Source organism: Pelodiscus sinensis, chromosome 18 (genome assembly GCF_052426305.1).
Source record: "Pelodiscus sinensis isolate ZL-2025 chromosome 18, ASM5242630v1, whole genome shotgun sequence".
In the NCBI taxonomy this organism is placed as follows: Eukaryota; Metazoa; Chordata; order Testudines; family Trionychidae; genus Pelodiscus; species Pelodiscus sinensis.
This window is the reverse complement of record NC_143069.1, coordinates 21,733,767-21,758,889: the sequence shown is the minus strand read 5'-3', so window position 1 is coordinate 21,758,889 and position 25,123 is coordinate 21,733,767. Positions and strand designations below refer to the sequence as shown.

The following is a 25,123-nucleotide window of genomic DNA, read 5'->3' as shown; positions in this document are numbered from 1 at the left end:
ATACAGAAAAGTTCTTCATTAGTTCCCATAAAGAAGGACTAGAGGACACCAAAGGAAAGGAATGGGTAACAGGCTTCAAACTAGTAACAGAAAGTTGTTCTTCACAAAGCACAGAGTCAACCTGTGGAACTCCTTGCTGCAGGAGGCTGTGAAGGCTACAACTAAAACAGAGTTTAAAGGGAAGTGAGATCAAGCCATGGAGGTTGGGTCCATGGAGAGGTATTAGCCAGGGGGTAGGAGTGGTGTCCCTGTCCAAAGTTTGTGGAAGGCTGGAGAGGGATGGCACGAGACAAATGGCTTGGTCACTGTCTTCGGTCCATCCCCTCCAGGGTCCCTAGGGTTGGCCGCTGTCGGCAGACAGGCTACTGGGATAGATGAACCTTTGTTCTGACCCAGGATGGCCATTGTAAGCTCAGGGCTCAGGGTCGGGGGTCTCAGTGGACCACCTTGATTTTCATGCACTCCTGCTCCTGGGTGGCCAGGCTGGCAGCTCTCCTGCCCTAGCCGGCCACCTTCCTGTGCCTAGTGCGGAGATTGTGGACGAGGTCCACGATGTCCGCACTAGCCCAGGAGGGAGCCCACCTTTTGCGGTCCCGGGCAAGCTCCCAGGACCCGCCAGCCTGGTCCCGGGAAGAGGGGGAGGGCTGGGAGGCATCGGGTGGGTGGCTCGATCCGCACCAGGTGCAGGGTCTGCCTGCTGGGTGCTGGCAGGCTTGCACCTGGCATGGGCACCGTAGCCATCCCGTGCCCCTTTAAGGGGTCCGGGGCCGGGAGGGGGGCATACGAGTTTCCCTGGTGTTGGCCGGAGTGGCCACCAGGGAAACCTGGGGAGGGCTAGCCTCCCACTAGTTCGCATTAAGGGGCTACACAGCCCTTAATTCGAACTAGTAAGTTTGAACTAGGCTTAATCCTCGTGGAATGAGGATTACCTAGTTCGAACTAAGCGCTCCGTTAGTTCGAATTAAATTCAAACTAACGGAGCGCTAGTGTAGCGCCTATGAAAGTTAGTTCAAACTAACGTCCGTTAGTTCAAACTAACTTTGTAGCGTAGACATACCCATAGATACTTCCATTGCCCATCACACATTCCCCCTGCTTCTACACCACAAGCCTATGCTGTCAATAATCTCATATAATTCTATAAGTCACTCACAAGGTGTCTGCAGATATCCATCTGGAGCTCCTCAGGGTTCAGCTCGGTTCTCCAACTAAGATGCTCATTAAGTATAGTTTGGAGCCTCTTCAGTCCCAAAAATGGGGCACAGAGATGAAATGTAGCTCTGCACTCCTGAAAAAGAGGGTTGCACCATTGAATTATTCCATAACACGTGTTGTGCTCATTCAAATGGAACTCATGTCCTTTACTGCTCATCTACCCGAAGAATAAAAGGGATTCCCCTGAAGTAATAGACAGAAAATATGCCAGCATGACTTTAATAGGGGGAAAGGGATTCTACTTCTGGAGTATTGCATCCAATTCTGGGCACCCCATTACTTAAAAAATGTTGATACATTGGAGAAAGTCCAACGGAGGGCAACAAAAATGATTAGGAGGCTGGAACACATGATTTACAAGGAGAGGCTGAGGGATTTGGGATTATTTAGTCTTCAGAAGAGAAGAGTGAGGGGAGCTTTGATAGAAGGCTTTAACTACCTGAAGGGGGATTTCAAAGAGGATGGAGAGAGGCTGTTCTCAGTGGTACTAGATGACTGAATGAGGAGCAATGGTCTCAAGTTACAGTGGGGGAGGTCTAGGTTGGATATTCAGAAAAACTATTTTACTAGGAAGGTGGTGAAGCACTGGAATGGGTTACCTAGGGAGGCAACGGAACCTCTAAATCTAGAGTTTTCAAGTCCTAGCTTGACAAAGCCCTGGCTGGGATTGTTTAGTTGAGGCTGGTCCTGTTTTGGGCAGGAGGTTGGACTCAGTGACCTCCTGAGGTCTCCTCCAAACCTATGGTTCTATGATTTTATAATACTGAAAACTGGAGATAGCAGCAATGTTTTTTCAGAACGGATGTAGCTATGAAAGCTGCTTCACTAGGCATAGCTGTGGCCTTTCCTCTGTTGTGGGGAGGCAGGAACGTGGGGTGCAGAGATAGGTAGGAATGAACTCTTGGGATCAGACCCATGACCTATCCTGAACTCCAGTGAGACAACCCTGGCTGCTAAGGACCAGCCTGTCTGGGATTGACTCAAAAGGAGGGCAATGAACTGAGGGAAGAATTTAGGTCTCCACTGCGGGAAGGAATAGCAGAGCTCCCCTGGCATCAGGAGGAAGATTCTTTTTGCTTAGTAATTAAGTCACTGTCATTCTTACCATTGAAACCTCAGGGCTTGGATCTTGCAGGTGCAGCAGAAGCGTGACCCAGCTCTGTCTAACCTGCTTGGCAAAATAGTCCTTCCATTTTCTCTTTGCAGAGCCGGCCAGGATACCAAACAGGACAAAGGCCAATGCACGAAGAGTGTTGTCCTCCTATAGCCAAGAAAGCCACACAGGTTGGTAACGAAGAGATAACCACATCATGTATCTAGCACAGCTGTCTCTTCTACATTAGAGTAGAGTGATTCCAACGACAGAAGTTTAGAAGAACTGGAATTAATCAAGTTTGGGCCAAATGTGTTGATTCATCAAAATACTTTGAAGACAGTTCAATTTTGACAAAATTCTTCCAGAAGCCAAGTAGGGGTACTTGGTCAGCTTCTTGGTGACCCATCTAGCAGGGTGACTGGGATCTTGGGCTTCCTGGCCCTCACCTTCAGAACAGCCTGTCTGGCAGGCTGACAAGGAGCCAGGAAATGTGCACCCTGGCACCTCTAATTCCCAGTGTTTCCAGGTTCCCTGTCTCCAGCATAGTCTGCCAGTAGACTGCCCTCAGGCAAGGCTCCCAGTAGAGCTGGGTTGAGAATAGTATTACTGTTTCACAAAGAGTTTTGAAATTTGGGCTGGGGGGTGTGTCCCCCAAATAGGAATAAAACCAAAATTTGAAATCTCAAACTTCTCTGCAAAATGGAATAATTTCAACCATCTGACGTAAAAATCGTATGGAGCAGGCCCAAAACAGTCTATTACACCCTGTATGCTCATTTTCCTTGTTATGCAGCTACCTAATCTAGTATTCATACTTCCTTTGCCATTCTCATTGGAAATAAAGATGAACAGAAGGGTGAGACTGAAGGAGCAGGGATGGCATCCTCATTTTCTTAATTCTCTGCTCCTCCATAAAACACATCTCTTCCCTAAGGCCTAAAATCACTTCATTCTGACATGAACAATGCCCAGTGAGGACACATCATGCATTGTAAATGGAGCCTCATCAATGTCAGCTGAACTGGGGTTGAAGGCTTCTGTTCACGTACATTATCGAAGTACTTCCGGATCTGTGTGGTGAGGTCTCTGAAGGAAGAACCTATGTCCTTCCCTTTCAGCTCCTTTAGGACTTTGGCCAGTGCCTTCATGCTTTCGACGACTTCAGAACTGAAAGTGTCTTCTAAAGTCCTGATCAGTGCCTCCAGAAGAAACTTCTTGTACTTTTTCACCTGTTCAGACGTATGACATTAAAAAACACTTTCCACTAACCACATTTCGAATATGTTTTTTTAGCAATTATGAAGCAGTGGGAATTTCATCTGCCCCCTAGTGACCTATAGCTATATTTTACATCAGGTACTAGCTACAATAAGCCAAACTCTGTGCCATATTACACCTATGTAACCCTATTAGATTTCTAATTACTTAGATTTGAAGGCCAAAAGGGACCATTGTGATCATTCAGTCTGACCTCCTTCACAACACAGAACCTCCCCAAAATAATGTCTGTTTGACTAGAGCACCTCTTTTAGAAAAACAGCCCATCTTGTTTTTAAAGTTGCTACTGATAGAGACCCCACCACAACCCTTGGTAAATGGTTCCAATGATTAAAATTACCATTAAAATGTATGCCTTACTAGCAGTCTGAATTAGTTTAGCTTCATTCCCCGCCCCCCCCCCCCATTGAATCTAAAGGCACATTTTCTAGCCCTTTGAAAATTCTTGTGACTCTTCTCCAATTTATCAGCATCCTTCTTGAATTGCAGGCATGATCCTGACATAGTATTCTAGCAGTTCTCACACCAGTGCCATAAGCAGAGGTAAAATAACTTCTTTATTCTTATTCAGAATCCCTCTGTCTATGCCTCCGAGGATCACCTCAGCTCTTTTGGTCACAGCTTTGTACTGGGCGCTTACGTTCAGCTGATTATCTATCATGATTTGAGTTTTTTAGTGTCTCTGTTTCCTGGAATAGAATCTCTCATCTTGGAAATAAAGCCTACACTCTTCATTCCTGGGAGTATACATTTACATATGATCATATTAAGTCCATATTGTTTCCTTATGCCCAGCTTACCAAGGGAACAAACCTGCTGTGTATTGACTGCAAAGAGGTTACAGGGGTATGAGAGAGCAGAAGTTGGCCTAGTGCATTGTGCATGGCCTCTGTAAATCCTGAGCAATTGTTTCCTTTAGTTTCTCTAGTTATGCTGCATTGTATTCAGTATTCTATCTTACCTTCTCAGGTGCCCCATAGACTAAATTGCCTAGGCCTCTTACAGCCATTTGACGGACAATGCTGTTATTGTCCCGTGACCTTTCTTCTAATATATGTAAGGCAGACTTAAGGGTCTTCTTCTCCCTGAGTATGGGATCAGTCATTAGCTGAAATAAAATCAACATGTCCATTAGCTCTAATCTGTTCATTAAGATAGCGAATATAATTTGAGGAGACACGTAATACACTGTAATTTATTATTCTATATGAATGAGTACTGTGTTAAAAACATGGATTTTTTCCTTTTAGGCACTATAATGGGGGATTGCTCATCCCTTGAAAGCCTCTCAGTGACTGCATTTGATACCACAGTCCTTTTCTCGCCCAGGTGCATCCTGCCAGTCGATCTTAGTGAGTCTTCCATGGCTCAGCCCTCTGGCCAAGTCCCAAAGTCCAAACAAATGCCTTTTAGGTCCTGTTGCCCTCACTAGGGTCTTCAGCCCCAACTCTGGACCCTTTATATTCTGTTCTTTGTTCAACCTCTCCATAAGCCTTGTCCCCTTCATCGGGTTTATGCCACTGGGGAACCTGGGCCTGCCCACTACTCTTGGTTCCAACCTAGAAATAGCAGCGAGTCATTGCTTCATTTCAGTTTATTGCTACTTTTTCCTTGGGTTCTTCCTATGGGGCCACTTTCAGTTTCTCCCTCTAATTATATGTTGAAGGCTCGTAAGGACTCTCTCTCTGCAAATTCAGCTTCAGAAAATGCTGCCTGAAATAAACCCCTGTGAATTGGTTTGGCCAGAGAATAGCATCCTTTCTTGGCCCTCCACTTCCTGAAAGGAACTGACCTAATCAAGCCCTGTAGCTCCATAGATCTGAGCCAGCTGGGCTCTGATTGGCAGCTTTCATGAGGCCTCTCTAGGCAGACCTTGAAAACCCACGTTTGTGACTCCTTTCCTAGGTGGGGTGTAGAAAGATTTGGGGGCACAAACAGATTCCTAGAACCACCAGATGAGCCTCTAAAATAGCGACTTAGCGTAAATGTGAAATATGACACAGACGTTATAGCAAGTCTGTGGAGAGGGAGGATGCTCCAGTGGTCAGCAGCCTAGGACTTAGGAGGTTCCAGTTCAATTTCCTGCACCCTCAAAGACTTCCTAGATGATGTTGGGCAAGTCACTTAGGCCTTCTGTGCATCAGTTTCCTGTTTGCAAAATGGGACTAATAGTGTTTCCCTGCCTCACAGGGGTGTTGTAGGGATACATACTTTTAAAGAGTTTTGAGGCACTCAGATACTACATTCTCATTTTGAAGTACTCAGATAATACAAGTTTCTAAAAGGATGTTTTAAGGAAGATGGAGAAAAATTGTTCTCCTTGGCCTCTAAGGATAGGATAAGAAGCCATGAGCTTAAATTACATCAGGGGAAGTTTAGGTTGGACAGCAGGAAAAATGTCCTGCCTGTCAGGGTGGTTAAACCCTGCAATAAATTGCCTCAGGAGGTTGTGGAATTTGCATCACTAGAAATATTTAAGAGCAGGTTAGACAAACACCTGTCAGGGATGATCTAGACTGTGCTTGGTCCTGCCGTGATGGCTGGGGATTGGACTCGAAGACCTCTCAAGATCCCTTCCAGTTCTAATGATCTATGAATCTATTATTCTACATTCATGAGAATCTAAGATAGATGTTAATGTATTTGTATGTTGCTTATTTTATAGTATTAGGACACTAGATTCATTTAGAAGATTTGCTGAGCTAGACCAAAATCAGGAGCTGTTGGTCAGTATTAGCCCTAGGAATTGTCAGAAAAGGTCTAGTAATTCAAATTCTATGGCTACATCTACATTGGCATGATTTTGCGCAAAAGCAGCTGCCTGTCTACACTGGTGGGGAGTTCTTGCACAAGAACACTGACATTCTAATGTCTAAAATCAGTGCTTCTTGCGCAAAACCTATGATGCTCCCGCTCAGGAAAAAGCCCTCCTGTGCAACTGTTCTTGCGCAAGAGGCCAGTGTAGACAGGCCACATTAATTTCTTGTGCAAGAAAGCCCAATGGCTAAAATGGCCATCGGAGCTTTCTTTCGCAAGAGAGCGTCTATTCTGGCACGGATGATTTTGCAGAAAAGCGCCTCTTAGCGCAACAGCACATGCCAGTGTAGACGCTCTCTTGCGCAAATATTCTAACGCAAAAACTCTTGCGTTAAAAGTATGGGTATGTCTACAGTACAAAGTTAATTCAAACTAACAGCCATTAGTTCGAATGAACTTTAATAGCGGCTATACATACAAACTGCTAGTTCGAATTTAAATCGAACTAGCGGAGCGCTTAATTTGAACTAGGTAAACCTCATTCTACGAGGAGTAACGCCTCGTTCGAATTGTGTAGTTCAAATTAAGGGCTGTGTAGCCACTTAATTCGAACTAGTTGGAGGCTAACCCTAATCAGGTTGCCCTGATGGCCACTCTGGGCCAAACCAGGGAAACTTTTCTGCCCCTCTCCCAGCCCCAGAGCCCTTAAAGGGGCATGGTCTGGCTACAGTGCCTGTGCCAGTGGCAAGCCTGCCAGCACCCAGCCAGCAGACCCTGCACCTGGCATGGCATGAGCCAGCCACCTGCTGCCACCCAGCCCTCCGCCTCTTCCCAGGACCAGGCTGGCGGCTCCTAGGAGCCTGCCCAGGGCCACAAGAGGCAGGCGCCTGCCTGGTCTAGTGCAGAGATCGTGGACATTATCGAGGTTTGGGGGGAGGCCTCCAGCGTCCACGACCTCCACACTAGGCACAGGAATGCAGCCGTCTAGGGCAGGATAGCTGCCAGCCTGGCCACCAAAGGCCACATCCAAACCCAGGAGCAGGTTTGCATGAAAATCAAGTTGTTCCAGTGAGACCCCTGACCCTGAGCCCTTCGCTTAGTACATAAGAACATAAGAATGGCCGTACTGGGTCAGACCAAAGGTCCATCTAGTCCAGTAGCCTGTCTGCCGACAGCGGCCAACACCAGGTACCCCAGAGGGGATGGACCGAAGACAATGACCAAGCCATTTGTCTCGTGCCATCCATCTTCAGCCTTCCACAAACAGAGGCCAGGGACACCATTCCTACCCCCTGGCTAATAGCACTCCACGGACCCAACCTCCATGAATTTATCTAACTTCTCTTTAAACTCTGTTATAGTTCTAGGCTTCAAAGCCTCCTGTGGCAAGGAGTTCCACAGGTTGACTATAAGAAGAACTTTGTGTGAAGAAGAACTTTCTTTTATTAGTTTTAAACCTGATGTCCATTCATTTCATTTGGTGTCCTCTAGTCCTTATATTATGGGAACTAATGAAGAACTTTTCTTTATGCACCCTCTCCACACCACTCATGATTTTATAGACCTCTATCATATCCCCCCTCAGTCTCCTCTTTTCTAAGCTGAAAAGTCGCAATCTCTGTAGCCTCTCTTCATATGGGACCTGTTCCAAACCCCTAATCATTGTACTTGCCCTTTTCTGAACCCTTTCCAAGGCCATATCGTTTTTGAGGTGAGAAGACCACATCTGTACACAGTTCTGAAGATATGGCGTACCATAGTTTTATACTTCCCCTCCTCCTTCTTCCCCTGGCTTCCCCCTTCCAGCTCCCTCCTCCCAGGTTTCCACCTCCCCTCTCCCACCCTCTTTCTTCCCCTCTCCCACCTCCTTTTCCCAGTCCCCCAGAGGTTAATCCCCTCCGCCCCCAGTTTTGTTAAATAAAGAGAGTTTCTATTTTTGAACACATGTCCTTTATTTTTTACATCAGGAAGAGGGGGCTCGGGAAGGGTAAGTGGAAGGAGGTGAGGGAGGAATGAGGCACGAGCCCCCGATGGGGAGGACTGGGGTGGCTCTGCGGGCTCCTCGGGGTGGAAGCTTTCCTGTAGGGCCTCCTGGATCCTGATAGCCCCCTGATTGACCTCCCCCAGATGGCAGCCTGCAGCAAGTGCAGCCGGGCTGATGGTCGAGTGCTGAAATGTGCCGAGTGTGGGCATTCAGGGCACTCCAAGACAGGACTGCTTTGATGTCCCCATCGAGTTAGACATGCAAGCGGGGAATCCTGAGAACTGTCTGTCCGGGGTGGGGGTCAGGTCTTTTTAAGCACAGCCCTCGGCTAGCCTGAGGAAGCAGCTCCACACCTTAAGTCCTAACCTGATGCCCTGACGGCACTGGTTCTGGCCAGCCTTAACTTCGGTTCAGGGTCCACTCAATGTGGACATGCGATTTCGAATTAGCAAAATGCTCATTCGAATTAGTTTTTAGGTCTAAATGCACTCATTCGAATTAGCTTATTTCAAATTAACTAATTTGAATTAAGTTAATTCGAATTAGTGCTGTAGTGTAGACATACCCTATTTGCGCAAAATCTTGCCAATGTAGACGTAGCCTATCTATATCTTGCTCACTCTCTCTTAACCAGCAACTAGAATAGGCAGCTAGGCTAGGCTAGTATAGGCCCCAAAAATAACAAAGAGAAAATGATTAAGAAAGGTGTAATGAAGTTCCTTATGAGATTTCCTTATAAAGGACACATTCTACTATCTAAAATGAATTCCTATGAACTGAACTGTACAATTCCTCAGAGAAAGGTAAACAACAGATAACAGCCTAATGGTGGAACTGCTCATACCTGAGCAAAGAAAGCTGTGCTGGTGACTCGCTGGTTTTCTGATGGGGAATTTACCCAGGGAAGGAGGCTCTGTATGATCTCCACTGTTATTAGTCCAGATCTTTGCAGAACCCTGGAAGACAAAAGGAACCACTTATGGGGCAGACTGTGCACTTCAAAAGCTTAGCTGCTATGACCATCCAACTCTAAAACCTACGCATGGAAGCTCTGTGTTTCTCACCCAGGGCACCCCGCACAAAGCTATACCTGAAAGTTCCCTGTCAGTCACTCTATTTGTTGCCGATCCCTGAGGATGAAGTGCTGTCTCCTAGATCTCTTACCTCACCAGCAAACACACCCCCTCGTGGTGAGTCTGCGGATTTTCAAGAAGCATCCAAGTTTTCTGCTTCCAGAGAGTTCGTATCAGCTTCTCATTCATAGCCTTGAGAAGCACAGCCTCTAATGCTTCAATAGAAAGCCTGGGGGAAAAGAGGCACAGAACTGTAGTAACCAATAGAAAGGCACAGCCTAAGCAGTCAGGAAACCCCAGTTACTTGTCAGGTCTGTTGTTCATTGACAGTTCATCCATTGACAGTATCCTGGGGACCACTGTTTTTGGAAGGACTTAATTCCCAGGAGGTATTTCAGTCTCATACATCTCATATTACTAGTGTTGCTATGGACAACATTTTGCAGTCACTTTCTCCTATCTGCAAGGTGTATGGGCACTAGCACAGTACAGTAATATGGAAAAAATTCACAATCAGACCCCAAAAGCTGGGACACAGAGAGATTAGTGATCACTAATGGATATTTTGGGGCCCTATGTCCAGCGAGATGTGACAGGGTGCTGAGAGCTTGTACTTGGGGTCAGCACTCTGGTAACTACTAGTACTAATTAGCTTCCCCAGAGAAAGCCTAATTGGATAGAAATGTACCTGATTGCCTGGCTAGAGTGGGGCTATAGAATCAACAAACCTATTCTCCCATGAATAAGGAATCTGCCTAAAGGGACATCCACAGCAGTGTTTGAGGGAAACAGAGAGCAAAAGAGACAAAATGCTAGAGGCATCTAGATAGACTTATGTGTAGTGCTGGGGAGGAGCCGGTGGTCGTGGTACATGTAGGTCTCAATGACATAGGGAAGGGTAGGAGAGATGTCCTGGAGGCCAAATTTAGGTTGCTAGGAAAGAGACTGAAATCCAGGACCTCTATGGTGGCATTCTTGGAAATGCTTCCAGTTCCATGCGCAGGACCAGGTAGGCAGGCAAAGCTTCAGAGTCTCAATGCGTGGATGAGACGATGGTGTAGGGAAGAGGGGTTTGGATTTATCAAGAACTGGGGACACTTTTGGGAGAGGGGGAGCCTATACAGGAAGGATGGGCTCCACCTAAACCAGGGTGGAACCAGACTACTGGCACTAAACATTTAAAAGGCTGTAGAGCAGTTTTTAAACTAAGAGATGGGGGAAAGCCGATTGGTGGGGAGATGCACGTAAATCGCAGGGAGACTTCTCTTAGAGGAGAATCTGTTGATAGAGATTCTCTAAGCTGTAGTCAGAAAGAGAGGACAAAGAGACTGAGGCCTGAGGAGGCCTAGATAGTAGTGTTTGTGTTGCCAGAGCTTGGTGGTTTCAGGGAACTGACCTATAGCAAGCACAAACAAGACTTTCTCATATTAAAAGCAGGTGATGGTAAGGTGCCTCATAACCCTGAGAACTCCTGGGGAGTGTCACACAAATGTACTGGGATTCTCTTTGTTTACTCCCTTTCTTCTAATTACCTGCAAGGGTTGCCCTCACATAGTTGTTGTCCTTTTCTAAATAACCTCCTTCGGCGTCTCATCCTGGGCAAAGGCATCTTTTGTCCTAGGGTTTGGCTGATCTGCTGCAGAAGAACAGTGAACAACTCCGGGAACAGCTCCTGCACAGTTTTGCTCAACTGCAATGCTGACACCACTTCAAAGATGGCACATGTTGCCTGAAAGGAGAGCATGGTAAAAGAAGAGGTCTCTTCCTAACACTATCACACGCTCTCCCCTTCTGATACCTGCTGGACTAAATTCTCACTCCTGTCACTAACTTGATGAATGACCGAGAGCAATTCACTCCATGTGTGCCTTAGCGTCCCATAGCTGTAAAAATGTGTAGGACCTATCAAGGCATGTTATGAGTTGCACAAAACATTTGCAAAGCACTGTAAGAAATCTGATTCAAAGACTTTCTAATTGCCAGATATTATTAAGTGAATCAGCCACATACTCTAAATCTGCCACAGAAAGCACAGCTGGAATCCAGGAAACAGTACTTCAGAAAAGAAGTGCCCAGATGACAATATTATACCACTCATCTAGCTTTCCATCAGCATGTTTGTCACAAAGCAGAGAAATACATGTCTGTCGTCTAACTTACTGTGAGAGGTGCAGCAGCTGCTAAATGCAGGTCAGTTTCTGTCTCTGAGGTCATGCTTCCTTCTTGGCTTGTTGGAGTCTTTATTCTTTCTATTAGGACCTTCAGGACTTGAGGGGCGAGCAAGGGATCTGTCCCCAGAGATCTCCACAGCTCAGTGGTGTTACTGCAATTTAACATAGGTTATATGTGACCCCTGGAGACTTTTGTGGCTCTGACTATATGCATCATATTCAAGTAAAGAACACATTTTCTCCTTGACTATGATCAGGGCTCACCAGCCGCGCTGTCCGGCGATCTGCGCATGCACAGATCGCCCGAACCCGGCTCTTCCAGGTTACAATCTACACGCCATGGATGAGTAGATTGTATTATTTGTCAAGCCCTGCCTATGATGAGCAAGTTCAGAGTGCTGTCCTCCTTATATGGTCCTCATGTTTTACATATTGAGTTTCTAGTTACAGAACTAAGTTAAGTTACATTTCAGGTTACATTTCTACAGTGCATGACTATTTTGGGATCCTGGAGGTATCCCGAAATACCTACCCCACATTTACAGAAGCAGCCCGTTATTTTGAAATATTTTTCAAAATAATGGGCACACTATTTTGCCATCCCAATAAACTTTGTTGCATGAGGGATAAGGGATGGCTTGAAATAGCACATTATTTCGACATTTGGTGCTGTGTAGAAGCGCCACATTTCAAAATAGGCTATGCAAAATATGATACGCAATTTGCGGAGTGCAAATTGTGCATCTTATTTCAAGTTTAGGGTGCTGTATAGACACAACCCTAGCCTTACTGCACCATAACCATTAATGCTAGACTTCAGAAGGAAAGGACACAGAGCTCTAATCACAGTTCCTGTTTTCCTACTTCTCAGTAGATATGGAATCATGAGCATATGATGCCCAAAGATCTAGGGCCTGGGAGACAAGTTGAAGAAAGAAAAATGATCTTCCTACTAACTGGATGTACAACTATGAGAACAAATATTTGTGGCTAGCCCATGACCTCTTCACAAATGGCATTCCCTGGCCTCTATTTGCCAGAATGGGCATGTTCTGTTCACTCCCTATGGGGCACCTGGCATTGGCCACTGTCTGAAGACAGGATCCTGGGCTAGATGGACATTTGGTCTGACCCACTACAGCCGTTCTTATGTTCTTAGATTCCAGCACAGATGACTGATAATTCAGCTAGGGATGTTGGAATGAAATGATAGATATGCTTACCGCCCTGTCTTTAAGTACCAAGAATGACAACTCCATTCCAGCAGCCATACCCTTCCTGATACCAAAAGCCTGGTGCCCTATCCTTGCTAATCAGCCAGGAATTTGGATTTGAAGCTTTCATGCTACCAGAAAACGAACAGTCACTGGCAATTTCCAGGGTGATGTTAGTTCAGGGGTCTGGAGAGGCAAAAGTCCACTCCAGTGATGCCAGTAAAGGGAAGTCTTTAGGATGCCAAAGCAACTATTAATTAATGGAAACAGAATGAAACTTAATTTCTCCCTGCACCCACCTTGACATGGTCTTGGACCTTTCTGCAGAAAGACCCAAGCTATTAACCTTTAGGAATTATCTCAACCTGTCTGTGGCTTAAATGAAGCCTTACATCTTCCAGTGAAGCTGTGGGATCCATGGTTACCAAAATGAACACTGTAAGGAGCACTATATACCTGTCCATCGGCAGACGTTTGGTGAGGAGGCTGAAGATCACTGCCTCTAGGTGATGGTGGGCTAGAATGGACACTGCCTCCACCAGGAACTGCCTCAAGCTACCCTGCTTGATGGTAGGCATATGAATGTATATTCTCCTCAGGATAGCTGGCACCTGGACAGAATAAAACCAGAAAAAATGTCCCTTTTCCATTCTCTGCATTCATTCTGCAGAGCCAAAACCTTTATTTAGTCGTTTAGCAATTTGCTGTTCTTGTAGAAATTCCTCCCTTCAAAAAACAAGTATTTAGACATGGCTGCATAGATTTAATCCACAAAAATTATGCATATCTCTGCCCATACCTGGCTGCAACACTGGGTTAAGACATGCTGAGGCCCTAAGCTATGTCAAGTTAAAGAGGCCTCATTGCATTTCCAAAAAAACATGTATTATTCTAACAGAAAGGACAATGAAAAGAGAAATAATAAAGTTATCTATCTATCTATCTATCTATCTATCTATCTATCTATCTATCTATCTATCTATCTATCTATCTATCTATACATAGGCAAAGAGGCAAGTAAAAACTAGTAATTTGGGGGTATTTTTAGAGACCCCTCATTATCTGAGGCCCGAAGATGTAGTTCACTTAGCTTGTCTCTTGGGGCCGGATATTCTCTTTTTGCATTTTACTCGGAGTCTAATTTTTCCAAGCCTTTCATGGCTGGAAACTGTGACAACAAGATAGACAACTAATCAAGCATCTTCCTTTTCCCTTGGGGTACGGCTACACTAGCTCGTTAGTTCGAGCTAGGTAGGGTAATGAGGGCAAGCAGAGTTGCAAATGAAGCCCAGGATTTAAATATCCCAGGCTTCATTTGCATGTTCCCGGGTGCTGCCATTTTAAAATCCTCCTTAATCTGAACTCCGTGCCCGCGGCTACACGCGGCACCGAGTAGGTAGTTCTAATTAAAGATCCTAATTCCATGAGGAGTAACGGTAGTTCGAATTAGGATCTTTAATTTGAACTACCTAGTCCATGCCGCATGTAGCCGCGGGCACGGGGTTTGGAGTAAGGGGGATTTAAAAATGGTGGCGCCAGGGAACATGCAAATGAAGCCCGGGATATTTAAATCTCGGGCTTCATTTGCAACTCCGCTTGCCCTCATTACCCTACCGAGCTCGAACTAACGAGCTAGTGCAGATGTACCGTTAGATTATCTCTGTCTTCTGCTGTTGATTCCCCCATTGCCTGACTCAGGATAGGAACACAGATGGAATTAACTTCCAATCCCAGGGGGAGAAACAGCAAGACTTGTGTTCACTGCAAATGATGGCAAAGACCTGAAAGCCTGCAGGTTAGCCAGAAAAACCTCTCCAGCTTCTATTTTACCTCATCCAGCATGGCACCTCCACACTCCTTCAGGATGATCTTCATCCACAGACCGGCTGCTGTGGCACAGGAGGGGCTAGCAGACCGCATACCATCCAGTATGGCCTCAATAAAATCTGTGGCTTGTTCAGAGGGAAAGTACTTACTAACCACCTGTGGACAGATCAAAAACAGGAAAGATTGCAATGATAGTCGGCTCCAGTACTTTTAAGAAAGGAGGCCTAAGAGCTGTATTGGAAAATAATGTATTCATCAGCAAATTGCTAATTGGGCTCCTATCTGGCAAGGCAGTTGCAATTAAAATTTTCTCTGTAATCTTTCTAGCTACCACATCTCTATTCTACACTAATAATATCAGGTTAGATCTTAGGTTGTACAGTTAGCACAACATTGTATGGGACAAACAGGATGTAAATTTCCAGTTTATATTCTATTATGTACATGACATCTTTTCACAAAATATAAAAATATGCAAAGAGATGCATGCACACAAATATAGGTTCAGGTAAACACACAAGGTGCCAAGACTGGTTTCTCAGCTTGATGTCCCGCTCACATATTTTACCCCGGATGGATGGATGGATGGATGGATGGATGGATGGATGTGCGCGCGCACATGCATGGGCATGTTCATGCAACTGTCTGGAATCTGTTTGTTTTTTACATGGCATTCATAGCATATACCTATGAAAAGCATGTTACTGATTACCCATGAATGCCTCACTCCCATAGCTCGCTCCAAGTGTGGAAAGACATCACAAAAGCATAAAACAATCATAGAATCATAGAATACTAGGACTGGAAGGGACCTTGAGAGTTCATCGAGTCCAATCCCCTGCCCTCATGGCAGGATCAAATACTGTCTAGACCATCCCTGATAGACATTTATCTAACCTACTCTTAAATATCTCCAGAAATGGAGATTCCACAACCTCCCTGGGCAATTTATTCCAGTGTTTGACTACCCTGACAATTAGGAACTTTTTCCTAATGTCCAACCTAAATCTCCCTTGCTGCAGTTTAAGCCCATTGCTTCTTGTTCTATCCCCATAGGCCAAGATGAACAAGTTTTCTCCCTCCTCCTTATGGCACCCTTTTAGATATCTGAAAACTGCTATCATGTTCCCCCTCGATCTTCTCTTTTCTAAACTAAACAAACCTAATTCCTTCAGCCTTCCCTCATAGGTCATGTTCTCTAGACCTTTCATCATTCTCGTTGCTCTTCTCTGGACCCTCTCCAATTTCTCCACATCTTTCTTGAAATGCGGTGCTCAGAACTGAACACAATACTCCAATTGAGGCCTAACCAGCGCAGAGTAGAGCGGAAGAATGACTTCTCGTGTCTTGCTCACAACACCCGTTAATGCATCTCAGAATTATGTTTGCTTTCTTTGCAACGGCATCACACTGCTGACTCATATTCAACTTGTGGTCCACTATAACCCCTAAATCCCTTTCTGCCGTACTCCTTCCCAGACAGTCGCTTCCCATTCTGTATGTATGAAACTGATTGTTCCTTCCTAAGTGGAGAACTTGGCATTTGTCTTAAACTTCATCCTATTTACCTCAGACCATTTCTCCAATTTGTCCAAGTCATTTTGAATTAGTGACCCTATCCTGCAGATTAGTCGCAACCCCTCCCAGCTTGGTATCATCTGCAAACTTAATAAGCGTACTTTCTATATCAATATCTAAATCGTTGATGAAGATATTGAACAAAGCCGGTTCCAAAACAGACCCCTGTGGAACCCCACTTGTTATGCCTTTCCAGCAGGATTGTGAACCATTAATAACTACTCTCTGAGTATGGTTATCCAGCCAGTTATGCACCCACCTTATAGTAGCCCCATCTAAGTTGTATTTACCTGGTTTATTGATAAGAATATCATGCGAGACTGTATCAAATGCCTTACTAAAGTCTAGGTATACCACATCCACCCCTTCTCCCTTATCCACAAGACTCGTTAGCCTATCAAAGAAAACTATCAGATTGGTTTGACATGATTTGTTCTTTACAAATCCAGGCTGGCTGTTCCCTATCACCTTGCCACTTTCCAAGTGTTTACAGACGATTTCCTTAATTACTTGCTCCATTATCTTCCCAGGCACAGAAGTTAAACTAACTGGTCTGTAGTTTCCTGGGTTGTTCTTATTTCCCTTTTTATAGATGGGCACTAGATTTGCCCTTTTCCAGTCCTCTGGACAAGGGGAAATGAATGGTGCACAGCCACTAGGACAGTCACCTAGTGTTTGTTACCTTAGCCATTTTGGAAGATGCTTGAAACAGAGCCTCAGGGTCTGGAGTTGTTAGTGCCTCACGGAGACAACTCAGCTCCTCCTCTGCTGACCCCAGGTTAGTGCACTGACCTAGGATAGAGAAAAGGAGAAAAAGTATGGCAACATTTAATAAAACTGAACCTCTGATCCATAGATAATCATACAGGAGGATCTATGGGGTATGTTATTACCAGCTGTGTGTGAAATTTTGGCCCCACTAAAGCCAATGACGAAATTCTTGTTGACTTTAACGGAGTCAGAATTTTACCGTCAGGCTATGTCTAGACTACATCCCTTTTTCGGAAAAGGGATGTAAATTAGACGTATCGCAATTGCTAATGAAGCGGGGATTTAAATCTCCCCTGCTTCATTAGCATAAAAATGGCTGCAGCTTTTTTCGGCACGGAGCTTTGCCGGAGAAAAGCGCCAGTCTAGATGCTGATCTTGCGGAAAATTAAGCCTTTTCCGAAAGATCCCTTATCCCTCCGAAAAAGGGATGTAGTCTAGACGTAGCCCCTATGTCTGAAAGTTAACGGTAATGGCATGTGATTCATTGTGATTCATACAGGATTAAACAGGCACTGTATTCTGTGTGGAGCATCTTTCTCTGTATATCTGGTTTCAGTAGCCACTCTGCTCTCAGTATTTAAATCTAATCTCATAGTCAAGCACAACTCATGTAGATTGATCTGAGGTTCTGATTTGGAGGAGAATCCCTCCACTGAACTCTCATTGTAAAAGAGATGGGGCTGACCAAAAGCTTAGGTAGGAAACCCAGGCTCTTCGCTCACTTCTAAATCATGAACTGTCTCTTTAAGGGAAAGCTGTCCTGCTCTGTCATCTCCCTCTCCCCACCCCACTCTGCAGAGCGGGGGCATATGGGCATATGGCGGGGGAGAGAGTGTGTGTGAGACAATGTGTGTGTGTGTGTGTGTGTGTGAGAGAGAGAGAGAGAGAGAGGGGGGGACATGCTGGCTGCCAGAGAAATCTTAGAAACAGTGCCTCTTTAGATAGGCACTCCGTTACTCACCATACTTCAGACTGGAGCAGCACTATTGTATGTGTCCCTCTCCCCAAACTCTGCTCTGCAGAGATGATGACAGGGGCAAAAGGGTCACCCTGATTTCTGCATGTCTCCCTGCTCACCTCCCCTCCACACACCACTAGCAGCAGATAGGATGGAGCAAGGTCGGAGAGGGGCAGCTGAACACATGCTGCTGGCATGCTTGCTAATCAGCTGAGCGCTCCAGACAGAAATTCTGGGGAGAAGGGCAGATCTGGCCTGTGTGCTATATTTTGTCCACCCTCTAATATTTGCAGATTATTTATTATTTGTGCAGTTCTCTTCCAGCAATGTACTTACAAGGCCCCAATCGTTCTGTTATATAAGTGTCGCTAACAAGACAGAAAGAATTACAGATGGAAAAAATGGTCATTAAAACAATGAAAGAAAGTGAAGAGTTACTTACACCTGCTCATGGTCTCCTCACCTTGTATATTGAGAAGACAGTTGATACAGTCAACCACCCACTGACGCGATGTCGTAAGTGAAGCACAGGTATATGGTGCTAACAGCCCAATCAGCGATCCAAACTGATCAAAAGTTTCCTGAGGCTAATTTTAAAAGAATGAAGAATGAAAGTTCTCCGGCTATACTGGACATTATTTGCCTTCCTTATTGTGAACTCCATTACTGTACCTGGGTACGGCACATTGGAAAACATAATCCTTGTTGTACATGCAAATTGATGGGGTCTAAATTAGCTGTAGCACTCAAGAAAAATCTCAGAGTCATTGTGGATAGTCCTCTAAAAACATCTGTTCAACATGCAGCTGCAGTTAAAAATGCTAATGGTTATGTTAGGAACCACTAGGAAAAGGGATGAATAATAATATGATAAATATCATCATGCCACTGTTTCAAATCCATGGTACACCCACACCTTGAATATTGCAAGCAATTGTAGTCCTCCAACTTAAATAAAGTTAGGTTATAATTGGAAAAAGTTCAGAGAAAAGCAACAAAAATGATATGGGATATGGGACAAGTCATACAAGGAGAAGTTAAAAGGACTGGGACCATTCATCTTAGAAAAGAGATGCTTACAGGGGGGTTTGATAGAGCCATATAAGATGATCAGAGATGCATGATATGGGTGTCCCTATATCTCTGACTGCCTGGGGCTGGGACTGGACAACAGGGGAGAGATCACTCAACAATTGCCTTGTTCTGTTTGTTCCCTCTGATGCATATAACACCCACCACTGTCAGAAGACAGGCTACATGAACCATTTGTCTGGGGGATCCAGAATGGCCATTCATGTTTTATGTTCTTATCCGATTAAATAGAAATAGAAATTCAACTTTAACAGCGATAGAAATGTAGCTGTGTTAGTCTGGAGTAGCTGAAGCAAATGCAGGACAATGTAGCACTTTAAAGACTAACAAGATTTATTTATTTATTGATTTATTTTTTAAGATGGTTTAGTAGATGATGAGCTTTCGTGGGCCAGACCCACGTCCTCAGATCAGGAAGTGGGTCTGGCCCATGAAAGCTCATCATCTAATAAACCATCTTGTTAGTCTTTAAAGTGCTACATTGTCCTGCATTTTGCTTCAACTTTAACAGCCTGAGAGTATAGGAATGCATCTATGACACTGACACAGCCAACCTATGTGTGACCACAATAACTTAACAAGCGGCACTGCAATTGTATCAAGACAAGTCACTTCTATGTTATTTCAAAGGGTGTGTCTAGACTACTGAGTTTTGTCGACAAAAGTGGACTTTTGTCGACAAAACTATACCTGCGTCTACACTACCGCTGAGTTCTGTCAACATAACGTCGACAGAACTCAGCAGTTTTGTCGATGCTGGTAAACCTCATTTTACGAGGCATAACGCCTTCTGTCGACAGAGTTCTGTCGACAGAAGGTGTTATTGCATGTAGGGTTGTGTCTAGACTACAGGGTTTTGTCGACAAAGCAGCTTGTTTAGTCGACAGAACTGAATGTGTCTAGACGCTCTTTGTCGACAGAAGTTTTGTCGACAGATACTGTCAACAAAACTTCTGTCGACAAAACCCTGTAGTCTAGACGTACCCAAAGAAAAGTCCTAGACTAGCGATCACCAGCATTATGCATTTTGGTAATAGATATGAAAGGTAGATGTTATGTATTATTGTCTGTATTTATATCTTGCTAGAAGTTTAACATAACCAAATTAGCTTGTAGATTCCAATTCCTTTTCATGTCTTAATTGCCTTAATTATATGCAACTGTCTTCAGTTAACCTTAAGATCAAAGATATAAGATAGTACAAGAAAATAGTTTGTACATTGCCTTCAGCTTAACTATCTGTGTTGTAATGGAAGACTACGATCGGCTAATTACTTTATGTGAATGACTATCACCCATTTACCAGTGTATGCGTAGGAAATAGAAAATTAACTTCAAAACAAAGTACGACAGGAGATCTGCATGACCTATTCTTTCTCAGGGAGAGATCCTGCTTTGACAATTTCTGTGAGGAGGCTTGCCAACCGGCTAGAATAGCTATAAAAGACAAGTTATGGGACTGATCTTCTCTCTCCAGTCTGCTTAAACTTTGAACAGGGGACGTGTAAGCCATAGGACATAGATCTTCCAAATAATTATTTGGAATAGTCTGGGAAATGCATGGAAAAACTAACAGCCTTTGCATCTAAACTGGCTTTGGATGTTGACCGGTTAGCATGATTCCAGAGAGACTTTTACAAGCCAGCCGTTTATTCCACCATGGTTGTGATCCTGAACTATGAAAAGTGAAAGTCATTTGAACAACTATCTATCACTTAACCATTTGTAACTCTCTTCTTTTTCCTTTTAACAACAAATCTGATATTCCGTTATTAAGGATTGGCTGATATTTAGGGAAGACCTGTGATTCATATTAACCTAAGGATAAGTGTCTAGTCCTTTGTGATTGGTGATTATATTAGACTTAGTTGTCTAGATGGGAACCAAGGTCTGGAATGCCTAAAGGGTACTATTGTTTGGTATTTTGTTAACCAGAGTAGAAGCTCTTTTCTTACTGGTTTGGTGAATCTAATTATAAAATCACTAGTCTGGGGAACTGCCTGCCCTGTTTCTTACAGTCTGGCCTGAGTGCTGTCACAGCACTATTATGGAAACCTTTCTCTTATGGAAGCAGAGGGATCTTACTCACTTTGAGGCCCCAGCTGCAGGCCTAGTAGAATTTCTCATGCATTCACGTTGAATGTCAGATTTGATATAAGTTGGGAAGTCAGCTCAAGGAAGAGTAGAACTATACTCACTGTGCTATTAACTATCTCCTGATAGGCAGTTAGCAGCCAGACACTGGCCTGCAAGGCCCTTTCTCTCTCCCACTCCTTCCCTGAACTGAGCCAGGTCTCTAGTAGCTGTTGGCAAAGCAGGAGAATGGACAAAGTTAGTACCAGAAAATCCCTCCCAAACGTTTCTTTTAAATAGGTTTGATTGTCACTAAAATCCCTCTCCAAAGCATTTAACTTCCATATAGCAAAAGATTTATATGTCTCCAAAAAGAGACCCTTGTATATACAAGTCCCAGGGACCAGATTCACCTCTGGTGTACGTAACTCCATCAAAGCCAAAGGAGTTACATGAGAGATGAGTCTGGCTCTGTGTATGTGAGGGCTTCTGTAGACTGTCTGATGGCAGCTGTCTAGCACATTGCATGCAGTTTGGGGTCCGGTGCTGTGTTCTCTTTCCTGGACAGCTTCTCCCATGCTGAGTGGCAAATGACAGAGAGGAGCATTTCTTTTTATTTAGAGCAGAGAAGTCTCCCCAGCCCAGCTCCTTTTATAACTTTATTTTCATACCAACGTTGCACCTAACTCCCCTCCCCTCAGCTCTTCAAACTATTCTGTTTATGTCTGAAGAGCAGGAAGTCTTTGGTGAATGAGTTTCCATACACAGAGCTTAACTCAATACTAATTCATTCCTTTTACGAGAGGTGATCAGTTCTCACTGGTCCTCTTGAATTTGGTTACTGCGCTGATGATTTTCTTTCCTGTCCATGTAGTGTTAACTATACTGGGAAAACTAGATCTCAGTCCACCACTGGCATAAAATGTCCCCTGCTATGAGATAGATACATAGCATTTACTAGCTAGTGGGAAAACACTGGCTGTAGAATCGGTGTCTATTTCTTACAAAGCCTTTCTGAATATTGACCTAGGAGAGCTTTTCCATTGCATTAGGAGTGCACAAATCATAAAATCATGGATTAAGGATGGAAGGGACCTCAGGAGGTCATATAGTCCAACCCCCTGCTCAAAGCAGGGCCAGCCCCAACTAAATTATTCCAGCCATGGCTTTGCCAAGCCTGGCATTAAAAACCTTGAATGATGGAGATTCTTAAGGGAAGAGAATAACAGAAACACCTAACTGGTGGGTCAGAACCCAGGCTTAGGAAAACCCCAGCACAAGGGGACACAAAGAAGATGGAGAGAGGCTGTTCTCAGTAGTGACAGATGACAGAACAAGAAGCAGTGGTCTCAAGTTGTGTGTGTGGGGGGGTGGATCTTAGGAAAAACAATTTCACAAGGAGGGTGGTGAAGCACTGGAATGGGTTACTGAGGGAGGTGGTGAGATCTCCATCCCTAGAGGTTTTTCAGTCCCAGCTTGACAAAGCCCTGGCTGAGATGATTTAGTTGGAATTGGTTCTGCTTTTAGCAGGGGGTTGGACTCGATGACTTCCTGAATTCTCTTCAAGCCCTATCGTTCTATGATTCTATAAAAGAGTTCCCTGAACTCTTTTCAAAAAAATTTTCAAAAAAGAACATTTCTTCTTTTTATCTCTGAGGAGAGCCACTCAGACTCTGCCCAGTGGAAATAAATATGCAGAACCTAGAGGGAGCCATTCTGTTTGTTCTGATGCCCCAAGCAGCTTGATCATTCTGTGCATAGTGAATGTGAGTCTATCTATAGGCTAAATTCTGTTCTTCCTTACACCAAACTAAATATTGATCAGCTCTACTGATTTCAGTTTAAATAAGAGCAAATGTGGCCTGATGAGAAAGAGTTGCCTCCTACTTTCTTTGAGATGGGTAGGATGAAAAAGAGGCAGTTGGTGAGTACTGCCATAAGCTCCCACTTGGTAGCTAAAGGGCCAGGCAGAGCTAAGATCCTCAACAACTTACTGTAAAGTTAATGTATATCATGGATCCCATCATGGAACTCTGTGTCTGGAGTCCATGACTCTGCCCATAGCTGGAAATACCCATTGAAAAGATTTTGAACTAGTACACATAGAACAGAGAATGAAGTGTGTAGCAAACTTTTCCAGGTTCTAGACATCTTGATGTAGGCTGCATAACTTCAGTGTTTTGCTAATAGTTTATGTATGCTTCAGCAGCCACAGGATTGGGCACCATTGTGTTCTTTGGAGAGTCTATTTATAAAAAAGATGTGCTTCCTTATACAAGAGCATTTCACTGAAAGATTGTGTTGTCAGAATTTTCACTGACTTGCCCGAGGTCTAAGTAATGTAGGTCGCACTGTCAGATATAAATATCCAGAATCAGATTCTGGTCTCTGTTACACTTGTGTAAATCCAAAATAATGCCACTGAAGTCAGGGGCATTACCCTGGTTTTACACGAATATCACTGATCAGATTCTAGCTCTAATCCTTCAGTCCAGCTGCATCCTTGAGCATCCAAAGCTCCCACTGAAGTCAAGGGGAACAATCAGCATGCCAGAATGGCAGAACTGAGTCCTAAGTGTTAAGAACTCTCCTTACCAGATTTCTGGTGGACACATCGAACTCTCCGAATACATAGGCGACCATATCCCCTGCTGCACAATTCTCCACACTTCCTGAACTGAGCAGCTTCAGGACAAAATGGAGAGCTGCCATCCTCACCTGCAAGGGTAGAGATTATGCACAAGTTATTATTATCTCTTCTGCATGCAATATGCGACAGGATATGAGAGTCCTTTTGCTTTTTCTTTTATCTCTTTGGAATAGTGGCTGAAGTACAAATGATTAACACATCTGTTATGTAAATTCCTTGCAACACTGGCTACAGCAGTACCATGCAAATGCCAGTTTTCACTTTCAGGTGACACTGTAATTAGGAAAAAGGCAGCATTTTCTCCTATAAATGTAAACAAACTTGTTTGTCTTAGTGTCTGGCTGAACAAGAAGTAGGTCTGAATGGACTTGTAGACTCTAAAGTTTTACATTCTTTCATTACAGTTAACAAAAAATATCTACATTTGTAAGTTGCATTTTCACGCTAAAGAGATTGCTCTACATCACTTCTATGAGATGAATTGAAAAATATTATTTCTTTTGTCATTTTTACAATGCAAATGTTTGTTATAAAAATAATATAAAGTGCATAGTACACACTTGTCATTGTGTTGTAATTGAAATCAATATATTTGAAAATGTAAAAAACCACAAAAATATTTAATAAATTTCAATTTTTAATCGCATTAATTTTTAGTTAACTGTGATTAATTGAAACCCTATTAATAATCTCAGCCTAAAAATGTGTCTCATTGCCAGACTCTCCACTGAGTGAAATACTTCCCAGATATTAACAGCAATACCACTATTCCACACACAATCTTACCTTAGCACTCTGATCACTGAGAGCAGATTTCACTGCCTTCACAATCAGAAACTTTCTAACTCTTGTCTCAGGCACTGAAAGATAAGGAGAAGTGTGCAATATAGTATATCTTTGTTCCAAACACTCATGCTCCACATTAGAATGTGTCCTGTGCCCTATTTAAGAGTACTACCAAGCTTCACTCATATACAGAGAATCAGCGGGGAAAATATAGGACCAGACTCTGATCTCAGTTACACCAGTCTAAGTCTGAAGTATTTCCACTTCTGTAAATAGCACCATCATACTATCCTGATGGAAATATTGTAAGAGAGTTAGACAAATGGAGGTCAGTGAAGTTAGTCTGTGTTTACCACCAGTATAGCAGAATTCGGAATCTATTCTAGAGTGTCTAATACTTATTCAGTCAGGAGTACTATTTTGTTTTTATCTCATTATTATTAACATGCATCTGCCACAAGATTACATTTGTATTTGTACCTTGAAAATATTTTAGGCTACATTCAGCACTTAATTAACCCTGTTGATTTCTGTGTGACCACATGGGAGTAACTTAGAGCAGCACTGGGTCCCTTTAGTGAATTTCCAACCCTCTGGTGA

The 25,123-nt window shown here is 43.9% G+C and overlaps 1 protein-coding gene and 1 long non-coding RNA gene across 2 annotated transcripts in view; one reads left to right on the top strand and one right to left on the bottom strand.

Moving 5' to 3' along the window:
* LOC142823387 (uncharacterized) overlaps positions 1–25,123 on the top strand; it is a 210,140-nt gene that overhangs the window by 90,678 nt on the left and 94,339 nt on the right. The gene's annotated exons all lie outside the window — the stretch shown is intronic.
* Positions 18,381–23,784, bottom strand: LOC149523284 (uncharacterized). The gene is made up of 3 exons (XR_016347138.1): positions 23,683–23,784; positions 21,213–21,317; positions 18,381–18,509 (listed from the first exon to the last, which is right to left on the bottom strand). It is a non-coding gene; the product is annotated as an uncharacterized LOC149523284 (long non-coding RNA).